Genomic DNA, 15,535 nt, shown 5'->3' with positions numbered 1-15,535 from the left:
CTGCAAATGGATTTTATGGGATGGCAGTGGTAATATAACAAGTCACAATACACGAAGATATCACACTCTGTGTGATACAGAAATTTTTGTAAAGGTCGAAAATTCTGGCATTTGGAACTTTCAGAGTTAACATACAAGATGTTAACAAAAAGTGTTACAGGGCTTAAGGTGGTATATAGTAATCACTTAAATTAGCAAAATGTCCCAGACAACATACTCGTATGTCCATAAACCAGTTGCTGCTGATATGGGCGATGTTCGTGTGATCCCTACAGCAGACGCTCTATTTACTTCCTGTGTAGTTCAACGCAACTTTCAGCTCTTCGTCGCATATGAGTGTGTACTCTTTTGAATATACCCTGTTTCGCTCGAATATCCTGACAGACAATCTCTACTCGTTTCTGCAACATCTCGAAGTCATTGATCAGCGCTGAATACACCATTCTATAGTTTTTTTTTTAATTCGCTTAGTGGGGGGTGGAGTCCAACTGGGTTCACTCGGTACGGCGGCCACTGATTGGCCTATTGTACCTGCACCGGGTGATTATGATAATAAAGAATTTCGTGGAATGAAGATTGGCAAGGGAAACAGAAGTCCTCTGAGAAAATCCGCCCCAGCGCCACTTTGTCCACCACAAATCCCACTTTACCAGACCCGTGATCGAACCCGGGCCTCCGCGGTGGGAAGCCAGCGACTAAAAGCTTGAACTATGGCGCGGTCCTAGTCTATAGGTTATCCCACAGTAAGAAATCCAGAATATTGAAGAAAGGGGATCGTCCTGGCGAGTTCATCCGCTGTTCACCGAAAGTCTGATTCAGGTGCTGTCCGAAAATTCAGAGAAAATGAGGTTGTGTCCCATCATGCATGAACCACATATGTTGTCGTTGATGAAGGAGTACATGTTCCAAGATTTCAAGTATTCGCCTAAAAACGATGGTACACTGCACCTGTCAGTTTGCTAGGTCGAGTCAAATGGTCATAATATTTGATCACCGAATATGCCCACCCAGACATTGATGAAAAATATATGTTGGTATTTTGACATCATGCTGGTGTAGGGATTGTCATCCGCCCAAACATTTTTTTCCCTTTGGTGTTACAGCCCCAGTTTAGACCTTGGCCTACTTCAATGAATTTCTCCACTTCACTTTGGTTTACTAGATCTTAAATATTCGGTAGGACTCTTTGGGCGGGTGATCAGTTCGTAGCAAGGCCTCTGCCTGACACAAACACAGAAAAACGAGCGCGCTCACACATACACTAAACATCCATGTCCTGAGTGGGATGCGAACCCACGATCTCGGCTTCCGAGCGAACAAGAAAGTGCATGCCTTACACCGCTCGGCTACCGTGACCGGAATACCCCCAGACATGGGTGTAAAGAAATTCACATTACCGTCCCTTATGAATTCGTCTCATCAGTAAACAGGATGTTAGCTACAGACTGTGTTTAGAACGCATTTGTGCGGAGCCATTGGCAAATTAAAACCGTTGAACGGTGGTCAGGAGGAGTAAGGACTTGCACCCGCTGGATGCGCTGTGAGTATAGGAGTAGTTCATGGCGAATTCTCCAGACAGGGGGAAAACCAATACCGTCAGCAGCTGCATTCCTTCTCACACTGGTTCCAGGATCCTCTTCCATTTTCACAGTACGCATAAACTCGCCCATGTCTCAACAGGCATTGCTGTTTTGTGTGTTGACTGAGAATATTTTGTTCATTTAAGGTAGTGTTACATCCCTTTAAAGCTGTTAACCATTTTCAACACCCTGTATTATTGATGTATTTGTCTGAACTGACTGAAAGCCACTAAAATATTTAATCGTTGTATAGGTTTCAGGGCTGGCACACATGCTCGGTGCACGTCTATCTGATACGATAATGTTACATTGAAGGAATGAATGAATGTATAAGGGGTGGGCTTTCTAGGCCCTTGTACCGCGACCACAGTGATCTATTGTGCCTCCCCTTCTGATTATCCCCTCAGTAATTCTGCGCTGTTACATCTCTCTTTTGAAGTTTCCTGGATATTCAGACATTTTGGAGAATAACGATTTGAATAGCTTTCTTTTTCTTAGTCACAAGCGAAGAGCACAAGTCGGTAGAATTATACACGTATGACGTTAATTTCGTAATAGGTCCATTTCGAAAGTGAATTTTTACAATCACAACTGAAAATTACAGAAGAATAGTGTTCTGAGTACATTCGAATTACTGTATTTAGCCTGAACTTCATTTCTCTATCATTATTTGTACATTAACTCCAACATTCCTTGAATATAAAACGTTATTTTACGAAACAGTTGTGTGAAAAGAGGCGTCCGATAAACGCCGTTTCAGACGTTATATAGTCTAAGTTATTGACTGACTGACTGATTCACTCACTCACTCACTCACTCACTCACTGACTCATGGAGCTGAGCCCTTCTTGAGAAGCCGCCACTTGTGCAGCTACTCAGGAACTTCCCAACATTATGGAACCCGAAGTTTCATTACCTTGTCCAAAAGAGCCCTCCACTGGTCCCTATCCTGAGCCTGATAAATCCAATCCATACCATCCCGTCCTATTTTCTAAGATCCATTTTAGCATTGTTCATCCACCTACGTCTTGGTCTTCCCAGTGGTCTCTTCCCATCTGGCTTTCCCACAAATATCATATATGCATTCCTCGTCTCCCCAATTCGTGCTAGATGCCCTGCCCATCTCATCATCCTTGATTTGATCATTCTAATTATATTTGGAGAAGAGTACAAGTTTATGAAGCTCCTCATTTTGCAGTTTTCTCCAACCTCCTGTCACTTCATCTCTCTTCGGTCCGAACATTCTCCTCAACACCCTGTTCTCAAACACCCTCAGTCTACGTCCCTCTCTTAATGTCAGAGACCAAGTTTCACACACAGACAGAACCACAGACAAAATTATATTTTTGTATATTCTAATTTTTACATTTTTGGACAGCAGACGAGAAGACAAAAGTTTCTGGACTGAATGGTAGCAAGCATTACCCGAGTTCAATATCCTCTTAATTTCCTCCTGAATCAAGTTTTGATTTGTTGTTGTCGTTCTCAAACATTTTAACTGTGCCACATTTTCAAAATCATCTGTTACCTAGCTCTGTGTCATAATTATGCCCTGAATTTTGGTGACGAGAGAGCAACATATATTTAGTTTTCTCTATGTTCACTTCTAGACCAACCTTCTTATAATGTCAATTAAAGTTTGTGTGGTTTTCTTTATATATACACGTGTATTGTCCCCCAGTAGATTCACATCAGCTGGCTTACTGACAGCTTTGTTCCAAGTTGCAGACACATACGTGCTTACCGATTCAGTGACCCTAGATATATACAACACCATCACACCCCCCACCCTCAAGTTCGTAGTGCCGGCATGACACTTCGAAGTAATTGTGCTGGCACAAATGTTGTACTGATAGACAAAATTTTAATAAAATTACTCTGTCTGATTAAAAGTTATTAAGGCCGTAAAACACGCAATAATATCTTACTATTGTAAAGTAGTGTTTCTTTATGAAGTAAACAAAAAATAAGGTTGAATGAGAAGGGTTACAGAATTCACAGTTTTCCTTCCGAAGGCAATATTTTGTCCGTAGAATGCTGTTGAGCATGTGCTCTGAAGCGTCCACATCGGATTCCAATAAATGGGCCGAGCGGCTTAGCCTCTCGCGGTCAAGCTACTTCAGCAATCTCTGAAAACTGGAAGGATTTGAATTTATCGGGAAATTGGGTAGCCCAGGATAAGGAACACACTAATGAAATGTATTTTTAAATCACTGTTTGAGATTTGAATTTATTAAGATACTGAAAAACAGGGCTGGACATTTTATAGGCATTGCATGTTTTAGCAATAAAAAGAGAAAATTTAAAATGCTATGTCCATATGCGGGTGTAGAACGACACATTTCCGGTTGTTTTGTATGGTTTTTACTCGTATTTTCTTACTCTAAGGGAAGGTAAAAATTACATTAAGCCGATTTGAAGACAAAGGTAATAATTAAACCATTATTAGGGTCTAAAATGTTTCAAGTAAATAGAGAATTTAGGATGTTACAAAAGAAAGAACGGGAGTACAGCGTAGTGGTTAAGGTACTATGCTACAAGCCGGAAGGTCATTGGATTTTTATCAATTGACCTAAACCTTCCGGCCGCACTAAGGCCCTGGGGTTTACTCAGCCTCTAACACAAATGCGTACCAGGAATTAATTAAATAATTTTCCTGGGGAGTGAATCGCCATCTTTGAGCCGATTGTCTAGATAATGTTGGACCCTCAACGTCTCACAAACCTATGGGCCTTCACGGCCTGGTACAGGAATAGCTTTACTTTTTTTTACATAACAAAGAACTCAGATTCAAATAGGTCAACTGGTGTTCCTGAGGTAACATAATTAAGAAAGAAACGACAGGTTGACCTATGTCTTAGATTTTGGAGAAAATTATGCAGGGGACACTTCTAGGAAAGCGACTAATTTGAAGACCGGAAAGAAAATGGAATTATGGATCATCCCAAATGGAATATTTTGGTATGAGCATTATCGAAACTTAGAGTTGTGCCGCTAAAGAGTGATTGAATAAGAAAATTACGTATTTTGGTGCATATTCTGTTAAATTTTCGCTTAAATATATTATCATTTCTGGATCGAGAAAATGTTAGATGTAACTGTATGCAGTCTGGTGACCAGAGATAGCCAAACGGTACGAAATACTTACACAATGAGGCAATTATTTTACTTCCTTCAATTAAATTTTGGTAAGCAGCACGGCAAAATTTGTTACTTCGACATGAACAATAAATTTGATGGATTTTATCTGAGATATATTTATGCAGTCTGATATCACGAAGACTATTAATTTTCACGATATTTAGCAATATTACTAGTAAAAATGAAAGCTTAATACTTCTTAAAAACCCCAGACAAGCCAGCATCGTTGGTTTTTCATTGAATGCAAATATTTAAAATGAAATCGGTTTATTCCCTCTTTCTTCAAAGAGTGACTTCTGTTCACAGAACCCATATGGTCTCCCAAAATACTCTGTAAACTCCAGATCGAAACAAAAGGCAGCAGATATAAAAAGGAACTACAATTATTTGCTGGGCATGCATATGTAGCTAGGAAGACGGGACGAAGTGTGCTCGGGAACCACCTACGGGTCTCAAAGTTTGAAGCTTGCAATAATAAAGACTGGTTTGAACTGCCTGCTGACAACGGGTTTAGAAGTGGGAATGATGTATATGATACACAATTGCGAGAAGCTAGGAAGCGATAAGCCATGAGTATTTTTTTAAATTCCCTTAATCGGGGGGTGGAGTCCAACTGGGTCCACTCGTCACGGCGGTCACTGATTGGCCTATTGTCGACTGCCCCGGGTGATTATGATGATGCAGAATTTGGTGGAATGAAGATTTGGAGGGGAAATCGAAGTATTTCGAGAAAACACGCCCCAGCGCCACTTTTTCCACCACAAACCCCACTTGACCACATACATTATCGAACCCGGGCCGTCGCGGTGGGAAACCAGTGACTAACCGCTTCAGCTATGGCGCAGCCAACCACAAGTGTTTGCATCAATTTTGAACTTGGCAGCGGACAAACAGGAGGGCTGCATATGTTTTAAAGACTAGAGAGATCCTTTATTTCAATTACGCGAACATTTCTTACACAAATCAATGTTCATTGACTCTCGCAATAATTCACCCATTTCTTGTTTCTGCCCTGTTTAAGCAAATTTCCAGGAGACCTGTTATTTTCATGTCCGTCTGTCTAACGATTGGCCGGCAACATAATCCAAATATTATCTTTAATTTCAATAAAACTCGTTACGATAGACAGACATTAAAATCAGATAAACCACTTTGGTTTAAGTTTACACGTTTGGTCTGATTTAAGGTTTGCTTTACTCGTGGAACTACATCAACATGTGTTTGTGTATAAAAGATGATCAACGCTGTCCAGTGTTGTTGATGAATGTTTTTATTTCTTTCTTTAATAATTCACCCTTTACGTGTTTCGGTCGGAGCGACCATCTTCAAGGACATATTAGAACATGCGGAAGCAACTATTACCAGTGACGTTGTAATAGTAGTTTCTGCATTTATTGATATGTCCTTCTGAAGGTAGTCGCTCCGACCGAAACCTGTAGAGAATGAATTATTAAAGAAAGAAAAAAATCATTTATCAATCACACTGGATGGTGTTAATAATCGTTTTTACTATTGCTAATGTGACGGACCAGGATGAACTAAGTCAAATTTACTTGTGTCTTTGGTAGTTTCAGATTGATCGTAACATTAGGAACCTCTTTATACGAGTATTACACAGGCTCATAAATGTCATTCTCTTCATTGGTTCTAAGGTGAATTTTACTTAATTATGTAGTTACATTTTTCAGAGTATGGGCATTCACCCGATAAAAATGTGAAGGTTATAGGTATTTGTAAAATACATCTTATATCAGTATTTGTATATAGATCGCTGATTTCTAGAAACTCAACGGTACTAAAGTGCTTTTAAAGGAGATCGGCACATGCGCACCTCATAATTCAATCCTGAATTTGTGTTATCAGCCCGTTGTTATTTACCTTCTTTCCCAGTGATGAGATGGGATGATTCGTTTTCAGATGAAGTGTGTGGGTATTGCGACATTCATTTCCTAGCAGGCAGCCATCGGTATCTGAGGAAAACAACTACGAACATTAATTTTACCATCTCAAATATTATATTCCGTTCTTGGGATTAAGACGTTCTTCCAGGAAGTTCCTATTCTCCGTATAATGACGCTGCATCTCAGGGTTCAACTATATTCTAAACGTACAGGACATGTAACCTGAACAGTCACAAGGGGAAACTGAACTTTGCGTGTGGTGTGTAAGTCCTCACTATCCAGGATATAAGGAACACTAGGAACGACTTCGTATCTTTGAACCGAAGATGGAAATATCTTGACCTTATCATCTCTCGCATGAGAATATTAGAACCATGCCAACTGTGTAAGCAGCTTGTGATATCAGAAAATCTTCCTTGAAAGTGATACCAACACAAACATAGATGATAATGATATGTGTTTTATAGGAACACTAAATAATTACGGATACTGAATCAGTGTTACACATTTTATGTTATAACTACAAACACTGGAATCATAAAATTTAATTTCCGTTTTGACACTTATTTGAAGATAATGTAGTAATTGCTGTAACTGCCAATTTGTGTGTTCGGTGCAAAAGACGAAATATTAAGGCAGTGCGAATACAATGCATAACCACTAATAATCCAAATACATGAATTTGCAGTGTAATATCCCATATTCCAGGCACATTTTCTAGAAGTAACTTTATATAATTGCAATTTCACATTTCAGCATTCAGCTTTAAGTAATACATTTGAACTTTACATATTAAGGAACTTAAATTATTGATATTTGAATTTTCTAGGAAATGCTGTAGGCTTACAAATTCCAAGGTTGAAACAAATGTTCTGACTCTTCTATTTACTTCTGATTTCACTTCGCAACCGCTGTTTCATATCATGCTAAAATTCCTAGTCACAAATGACAGTTTGCATTAAGCTTATGTAGAAAGTGTAGTGAATTACAATTTTTAAAGTACGAGAAACTGAAAAGTTTATAAAACTAATATTGAGCTAAATATATAATACAATATACGGTCCAAGATAATAAATTTGAGAGAGAATTATAACTATGAAAATTGAGCTACGCGTAGGTTAAAACATGATGTGCGAAAAACTTTATTATAATATACAGAGGGGCCCATATATATGACTATGTATTAATATTAATAGAGATTATCTACGGACATTTTGAAAATTGAATGGAAATGCAAAGTACCGTTTGTAGTGTGATGTTCTCTCAAAAGATGGCGTTAGTGATATAAATGTCAGATCCACCTTATCGAATGAGAGCATATTCAAAGGAAATGGCGGCGGAAAGTTTGTCGATCGAACAAAGCAAGAAAATTTTGAAATGGAATTTGGAATCTGAAAACGTATGTGAAGTACAAAGAGAGTTACGGCGTGAATTTGCAACTGAGTCTCCAACACGATTAACAATTGCACGTATTCATGAAAGCTTTTAGGCCAGTGGTACAGTGCATGATGTGCACAAGCAAAGATCTACGAAGCCTTGCACAGCATGGAGTCCCGCCTCTTCCGCTATGGTGTTGGAGCAGTTTACACGATTACCACAAAAGTTCACAGAGCAATAATTGGGTGTACTGGGGTCCAGAAAGTCCACACATTCATGTGGACAAGGCGGTCAATTCCCCAGGTCTTACTGTCTGTTGTGGACCGTCATACAAGGGTTTAGTTGGACCGCTTTTTTTTTTAAGGAAGAACTATTGGCTGTATGCGCCTCAAAATGCTCCGGGAATCCATTTTAGCTGACATTTATCAGCTCTATGGGGATGAGTCGTTTTACTTTCAACAAGATGGCGCCACCAAGACGTCAGTAGCTACCTCGATAAAAACACATCAAGTCAATGGATAGGCCGGAAAGTTGAATATCCACAAAGCTCGCATAAATTATCCCCTCCGCTTAACTTTTATTCTTGGAGGGTGCCTGCAGGGTGTGGAATATTGCAGAAAACCATCGACATCTGAGACGTTACAGGAAGAAGTTGAAATTTCATATTCGGCCATCCCAGTGGAGGCCTTGGCTGCGGTTGTTCTTACACTAGTGCGCATGCCTCGGAAGTGTCTGCAAGAAAATGGTGGGCACTTCGAACACTTGTTCTGATTAACCATATATCGAAGACACCCCTTTGCGTGTTTATGAAATTTTGGTTTCCAGTGAACTATTTAAGCAGATATATTGCACGTTGAAACGTGTATACATTTTTGAGCCCCTCTGTATAGTAGCAGCAGTAACAACAATAATGTATATATAAACTATAAAATAAGCTGTAACTCATAGAGTATTTAAGAATGAAAAACAATAGCTATTTAAAATATCAACAAAGAAGTACAAATAAGAAATAGACGGAAGTTTCAACTCAGTAAAAGGCGGCTCTCGCATGCTCAAATCTTCGGGCGTTCAGAAAACTTCAGACTATTGCAGATCTATTCTCTTGACTTGCATAAACGTGGATATCCGGCCTTCAACTGAGCGAGTGAGTGAGTGTGTTTAAAGGCCCGCTAGAATCGACGGTTGCATGCGCCTGGATACTACTAGATACAGGTCATATTTTATTAAACTAGCATAGAGTTTATTAGAGTTAAACATATATTAGTGTGTAAAGTGGGAAAGATAAAATTGAACAGCAGCAAAATTTAGGCTAAAATGTTATAATAAATCAAGCGGTATATGGACCAGTGATATCTTGTAAAATTAAAGGAGATAAAACTGCTTAAATTGAGAATAAAACAAAGTAAGTTAAATGAACTTTTCAAACCCTGTACTACAAAAAACGCCACAACGTCACACACGATGTGGTAATCATTTTCAAGAATGTCCTGCAAGCCAACATGAAGATCAAATGTTGTTTTTATCTGAATTTATTGATTAAGTCAGCAGTCAATTTAGATATTGATATTCCAGTTGTTTCATATTTGAAAAGTAAGTTTTGCTGAAGAAAACTTTTAATTAATAATTTTAAATATAGGAAGTATGTGTGAATCACGCAGCATGTAACAATCTCGAAAGTGTTGAATGTTTTGCAGAGACAAAGGGGGATCAAACAATCCTACTCTTATGCATTTGCACCGTAATACGAGATACTATGTACCGAAAATAAAGATCTCTTACCTTGAAGTTGTTAAACCAATTTGTATTTTACAGAGGCAAATTTGTTAGTGGTTCATTGAATGAGTGAATTGAATGCACGAACAAACGCATATAATTTGTGCCTTAAATGGTGAACAGCTGTAATTAACCATAACATGCATTAAGGTAAAATATAAAGCAAGGCTCTAAATAAGCCAGACACTGGAGAAGTATATAAAGGTAATTGTCACTTAACAAGATCTGAGCTTAAGAAGATTGAAATATAAAATCGTCTAGGATTATATATCGACAACAATGGCAAGAAAATGTACAGTTCAGATTTCATTTGTACAATCATCCGAATATGATGTACTATTGTCTACTCTTTTAATATTATACCAATTCATACAATTCTTTTTAGGATGTACATGATATTATAGATATTATATACATGATTGTAATGCTGCCATTTTTTGTAAGTAATTTATTTTCAGAATTAAATTAGTGTAAACAGCTTAGTTAAGTTATAAATTTAGAATAAGTTTGTTTCTTTACGTTCAAGACAAATATCCTTTAATAGTGTTTATTCAATTTAATTAGGAAAAGAACAGTGAACACTTTAAAAATAGACCACCATTTTGGGTACTACATGTTTTCTTTCTCGACAGTTATTGTGATCCTTTTGTTAAGTGTTTTCCTTGTGCTGTCCAGCGCTGCCTTCCAGCAACTTGTAATATTATTCCGTGTAGGCTAATTTTATATGGTTTGTAAATGTCTGTGAAAAATGAACGCATGGTAAACAATGATGATTCATTTTTAAGGGAATCAGACTGTACCAGTTGAAGGAAGAATAAACTCTATTGCTGCAATTAGGACATCTATTTCACTTTCAGTCATCAAGATTTACGTGATGTTATATTACACACTTATGTAAAAGAGAAATACTTTCTCCCATTATGTTTTCAGATTCTTTGGAATGGTGCAAAGATTATCGCTTATTTTACTGAATGCAGAAATTCTTAAATTTGAGGTACATGGCTTGAGAGTTTGCGCATGTAGCTGGTATTTCTACGTTACATATATAAAATATGAGGATTAAAGCCATTTAACTGAAGTCTATATAGAAAATACTTACGCGTGCTTCAGTTCTTCATTTGTTTACAACATTAGTGGTTAAAGATAACATCAGCATTGGTATTGTCACATGTTTATGGCTCCGTGACTAAGAATAATGGATTTTGTACGTGATAATTGCATTTATTAACACCTTCTTGTACTATCTCTCTTGATCACAATCAGTTACAGTAATTCACAATCTTCAGCCGAGCCCTTCTTCCTTGACTGTCCAAGTCAAAGTCCAAGTCACATTGAGACCGACGGTCAGTCAGTCAGTCAGTCAGTCAGTAAGTCTTGGTGTCGACCCCCATCTGGGGCTCATGACCAGATATTTATTAGTTTGGCATTTACGGTCTTGTTTTTGTGGAGCGCCCTCTCTAACGAGAGGACGGGTCTGCCTTTTGTATATGCTGCTGGCCCTTGCCAGTGCAGTCTTTCTCGGGTCTGAGTCCCTTGGAACTCGAGACCATATTTTACTGTCTCAGATTTGAGACTTCCATTTTTGTCGCCTCTTAAGACCCTCCGAAGTCTCGCTGAATTCATGTTCTCGTTCTACGACTGACTTCTGGATTACAACTGGATTACTTATATAGTCTCAAGGCGGATCCATAGAAAACAAATCCATTGTTCAGCAATGGATATATGTGAACCATATTGTTGTATTTACAGCTCGTTGTATAGGAACGGAATTTATCCGATTCTTGCTTGTGTATTCGTTGTAGTATGAATGTGTTTACCGAGCCGTTACCCAGCAACGGGTCTACATGTCACAGTATAACAGCATGCAAATTGTACTTACTATCTCTTTACGAAACTCATTTTCTAATTACAACATTCTTACTTTACCAGAATGGTGTCACATTGTACAAGACCTTGTAGTTTGATGAGATATAAACCACAAAACGGGGTTCAGTCCGAGATAGACGCCCCAGGCAACCCAGCGTAGCAGTTTCATAACATAGTTGTTCGAGTTACTTGAACTTCATTAAAATTAAGACAGAAAAGCGAAAACGATTCAGTAATATTTTCGTGGTGGAGAAGAAAGTTGTTTCACACATCGATCTTCTTTTACACATCAAAAATGCGTGGCCAAATTATTAAAGTTTAACCTAATCGTTATTATAATTGTTGTTATCAGCCAAGAGACCAAATTCTGTAATATTTTTTAGTCTATTATCCCTCACATTTATTATAAATGCATCTAGCGATTAATCTAATGTACTTCCAGTTACAAACGTTAAGAATCAATTTATTAGAAGTGCGTGGTATATGAAATAAGCTATTTGGGAATTGTAGCACACTATATTGAGAAGAAATTCCGAAGAAAAACGGGTACCTTGTTTTACTTGTGTGTATCATATGATACGTATAGCCATGTGATTATCTTAATTCCTTAGATGTGTTCACAATAGATTTTATCTAGAATAATGGGTAAAGGGACCAATTTTGGACTTAAATTCTGAAGAATTGGATTTGATGAATTCCAAATTACAATACACTTCCCAATTAAAAAGAAACATTTCAGCGTATCAAGAATGCCGTCTTCTGGGATGTGGCACAGTGTAGATCTTGTGTGAACCGACATTTCAGAGGGATGTATTGCCTCCATCTTCAGGGTAGAAAAATCCTCGTACGAAAAACCAGCGTGAGCAGGTGGCTTCAACGGTACACATGCATCCAGTGGATATCCAGTATAAGGTGAGGGAACCATGCATTGTTCCCTTTGCTTGCAGAGCAACTCTTAACGATCTTGAGCGAGGATGCGTCTTAGCTTCAGGTGTGGACGAGTTGCATAATCATGAGAGGCGTTCAAGGGCTAGCCGAGAAAGGACGAAAGGGGGGGGGAAGCATCTTCAGACAGTAGAGAAGTATATAGAAATGTTTACTGCCATTTAGCATAACCTGACTGAAAATTAGAAGAAGTAAATTTCGCAGTCAATTCCAATTTTCCGAAACTCCACTGCCCTCCGAACCAAGTGCCAAATTCTGTAGCCTAGTCACGCGACTAAAGCTTTCTCACTACTCCCCTGCCATGTCAGATTGACCTAACAAGACAACAATATTAGTTAAGTCGCACAATAGCCTATATGCCGAACAGAGTGCACGCTTTCGAAAGCATGAACATTGGGATCGTGTGTTCAAATCCCACTCAAGACATGGATGTTTTTATGTGTTTGTATTGTCCTGTATGTTCTCAGGTTGCGGATAGAGAAACCTGCCTCCAGTCATGAACATGTCGGATAAATAATCAGAAAATTTTGGTAAAAGTGATTATCAAAATGATTTGGGTGTAAAAGTAAGTAAAGCTATCCCTGTAACAGGCCGTGAAGGCTCATAGGGTTGTGAGACGTTATGGGTCCCACATTATCTTGACAATCGGTTCAAAGATGGTAAGGTTGTCAGCCTTACGCGCCGGCCGCTCTTTACTCCCCAGGAAAATCATTTCTGTTAGAGGCTGAGTAAACCCCAGGGCCTAGTGCGGCCGGAATGATTAGGTCAATTGAAAAAAAATCCAATGACCTTTGAACCAGCGACCTTTCGGCTCGTAGCATAGTACCTTAACCACTACGCTACCGCGTAGGATATTTATTAACTCTTCGCACGAAAACAGTTTTACAATTCAGACCTCTTCGTAACACTTGAACAGACCCACGCAATGCTAGGCGAAGTAAGAAACTGTGACAGCGTTAAAATATCTTCGGGTCGTTTGTAACGAAGGGCTTTGGTTTATTTCACCTTCCGTTCCTAGTATCGGAGACAGTCAGCCAGGCAGCAAATTTAGTTTGCGAGTTTATTAATCTCTGTTTGTGATTCACGATTTAAGTTGGTTGGTCCGTCGCCATATTGGCTAGTCAGTCAGCATTGAAGTAGGTATAAAATTTGCTTATTAGGTAGTGAGGCCCGCGCCATAGCTCAAGCGGTTAGTCGCTGGCTAGCCACCGCGGCGGTCCGGGTTCGATCCCGGATCTAGTCAATTGGGATTTGTGGCGGATAAAGTGGCGTTGAGACCGGTTTTCTCCGAGTACTTCGGTTTCCCCTGCCAATCTTCATTCCACCTAAATTCTCCATCATCATAATCACCCGGGGCAGCTACAATAGGCCAATCAGTGGCCGCCGTGCCGAGTGGACCCAGTTGGACTCCAACACCACTAAGCGAATTAAAAAAAAAATTTGTATTAGTTGGTGAGTTAGTTTTCTTGCTTAATGGCAAATTTGGTTCAGTCAGTTTAGTCTAATGTATTTGTTAGTTCGTTAGTACATTTGTTGATCAATGAACCAATACTTCCTGTGTCTTCAATGTAGCTTGAAGTAATTGACGATCTTAGTGACTCATTGGTTCCACAAACGCCTGTACAGATGGCAGTGCCTTCACAAGTGCTGCTCTTTATTTACATACTAAGCGACTATTAATCAGCATCTTGTACTTTCTACATGGTTCCAGAACAAAGCGAAAACAACTTTTCTTGTTCATGGTGTTGCTGCAATATCGCACGATGTAAAATATATTGAATAGACGGCGCAAGAGTTGTAAGAACGTAACGGAGGGGAATTTTCCGCTTGTTTGAGTTTGTTTTCCACAGAAATAATTAACCTTCATCACAAGAAGACTTCTAATAAAAAGATTGAAGGGAAGGAAATGCAGACGAAGTTGGAGGAACATTAGCGGCTTCACTTCGTTACCTTATTCACTGGGAAAGTACCCAGCAAATAGGCTTTGCCGAAAGATCCTAAAGTGCCCGGAAACATTGTGCTTACAGAACGCTAATTGGTATACCGTACAAACGAAATTTTTATAGATGATTTACCAATATCTCGTTTCAAATTTTCAGGAAAGACTACCACCAATATAATTTTTTAATGCGTCATTTAAGTATAAATTCAACGGGACTTAAAGGGCACATGGTAAAAATAATTTGTTGTAAATTAATTATGTAACAAGTAATACTTTCATATACGTTTCAAATAATAATTTCACCAGTAATTTTAATAAAAAACCTTTGCTAGAATAGTAATAGAAATAATCAAATTTCTTCTTAGAACTCTTTAGTTAAAAAAGAATGAAAATTACTGTTTTATTATATCAATGTAGTTGCAAGATACTTGACTGTTACTCTAGGAGCACCCAGTTCAATTCTTGTAAAGATACAAATTAATAATGATTAATAATTAACCATTATTTTCATCTGTCTCTTCTAGAGATATTCCAGATGGCACCAACAATACCTTCCCAACACTTCGAGTGACACATCGTCCTACACAGTGTTCCGCAACCTTTTTCTACTCGCGGAACACCATGAAGAATCTATGACTCAACACTGCACACCAAAATGTTATTCCCCTCAAAAACGCATGATATCAGACAATTAATATAAATACGTAACGTGATCAACTTATTACTATAATATTATTATATTGTTATTTTATTATCATTAAATAGAAATCGACTCGTGCGTTTATTAACAATTAATGAACTTTAATTCACTGCAGAGTGTAGAAAATACACTTCTATTACTTTTAAAGTAAATACAATAATTCTACTCATACCTTCAATGTGATACTTGCGCCTACGTAGCTGCACACAGACGACTGATCCATGGGAATTTATCCATCTTGAAAAAGTAAAGTACTTCAGAGCACAGCTGTGATAGAATTGAAACAATTGCAAGACGCGGGACCTCTATT

Source organism: Cryptotermes secundus, unplaced genomic scaffold (genome assembly GCF_002891405.2).
Source record: "Cryptotermes secundus unplaced genomic scaffold, Csec_1.0 scaffold1688, whole genome shotgun sequence".
Classification (NCBI taxonomy): Eukaryota; Metazoa; Arthropoda; class Insecta; order Blattodea; family Kalotermitidae; genus Cryptotermes; species Cryptotermes secundus.
Note: the sequence above shows the minus strand (reverse complement) of the source record.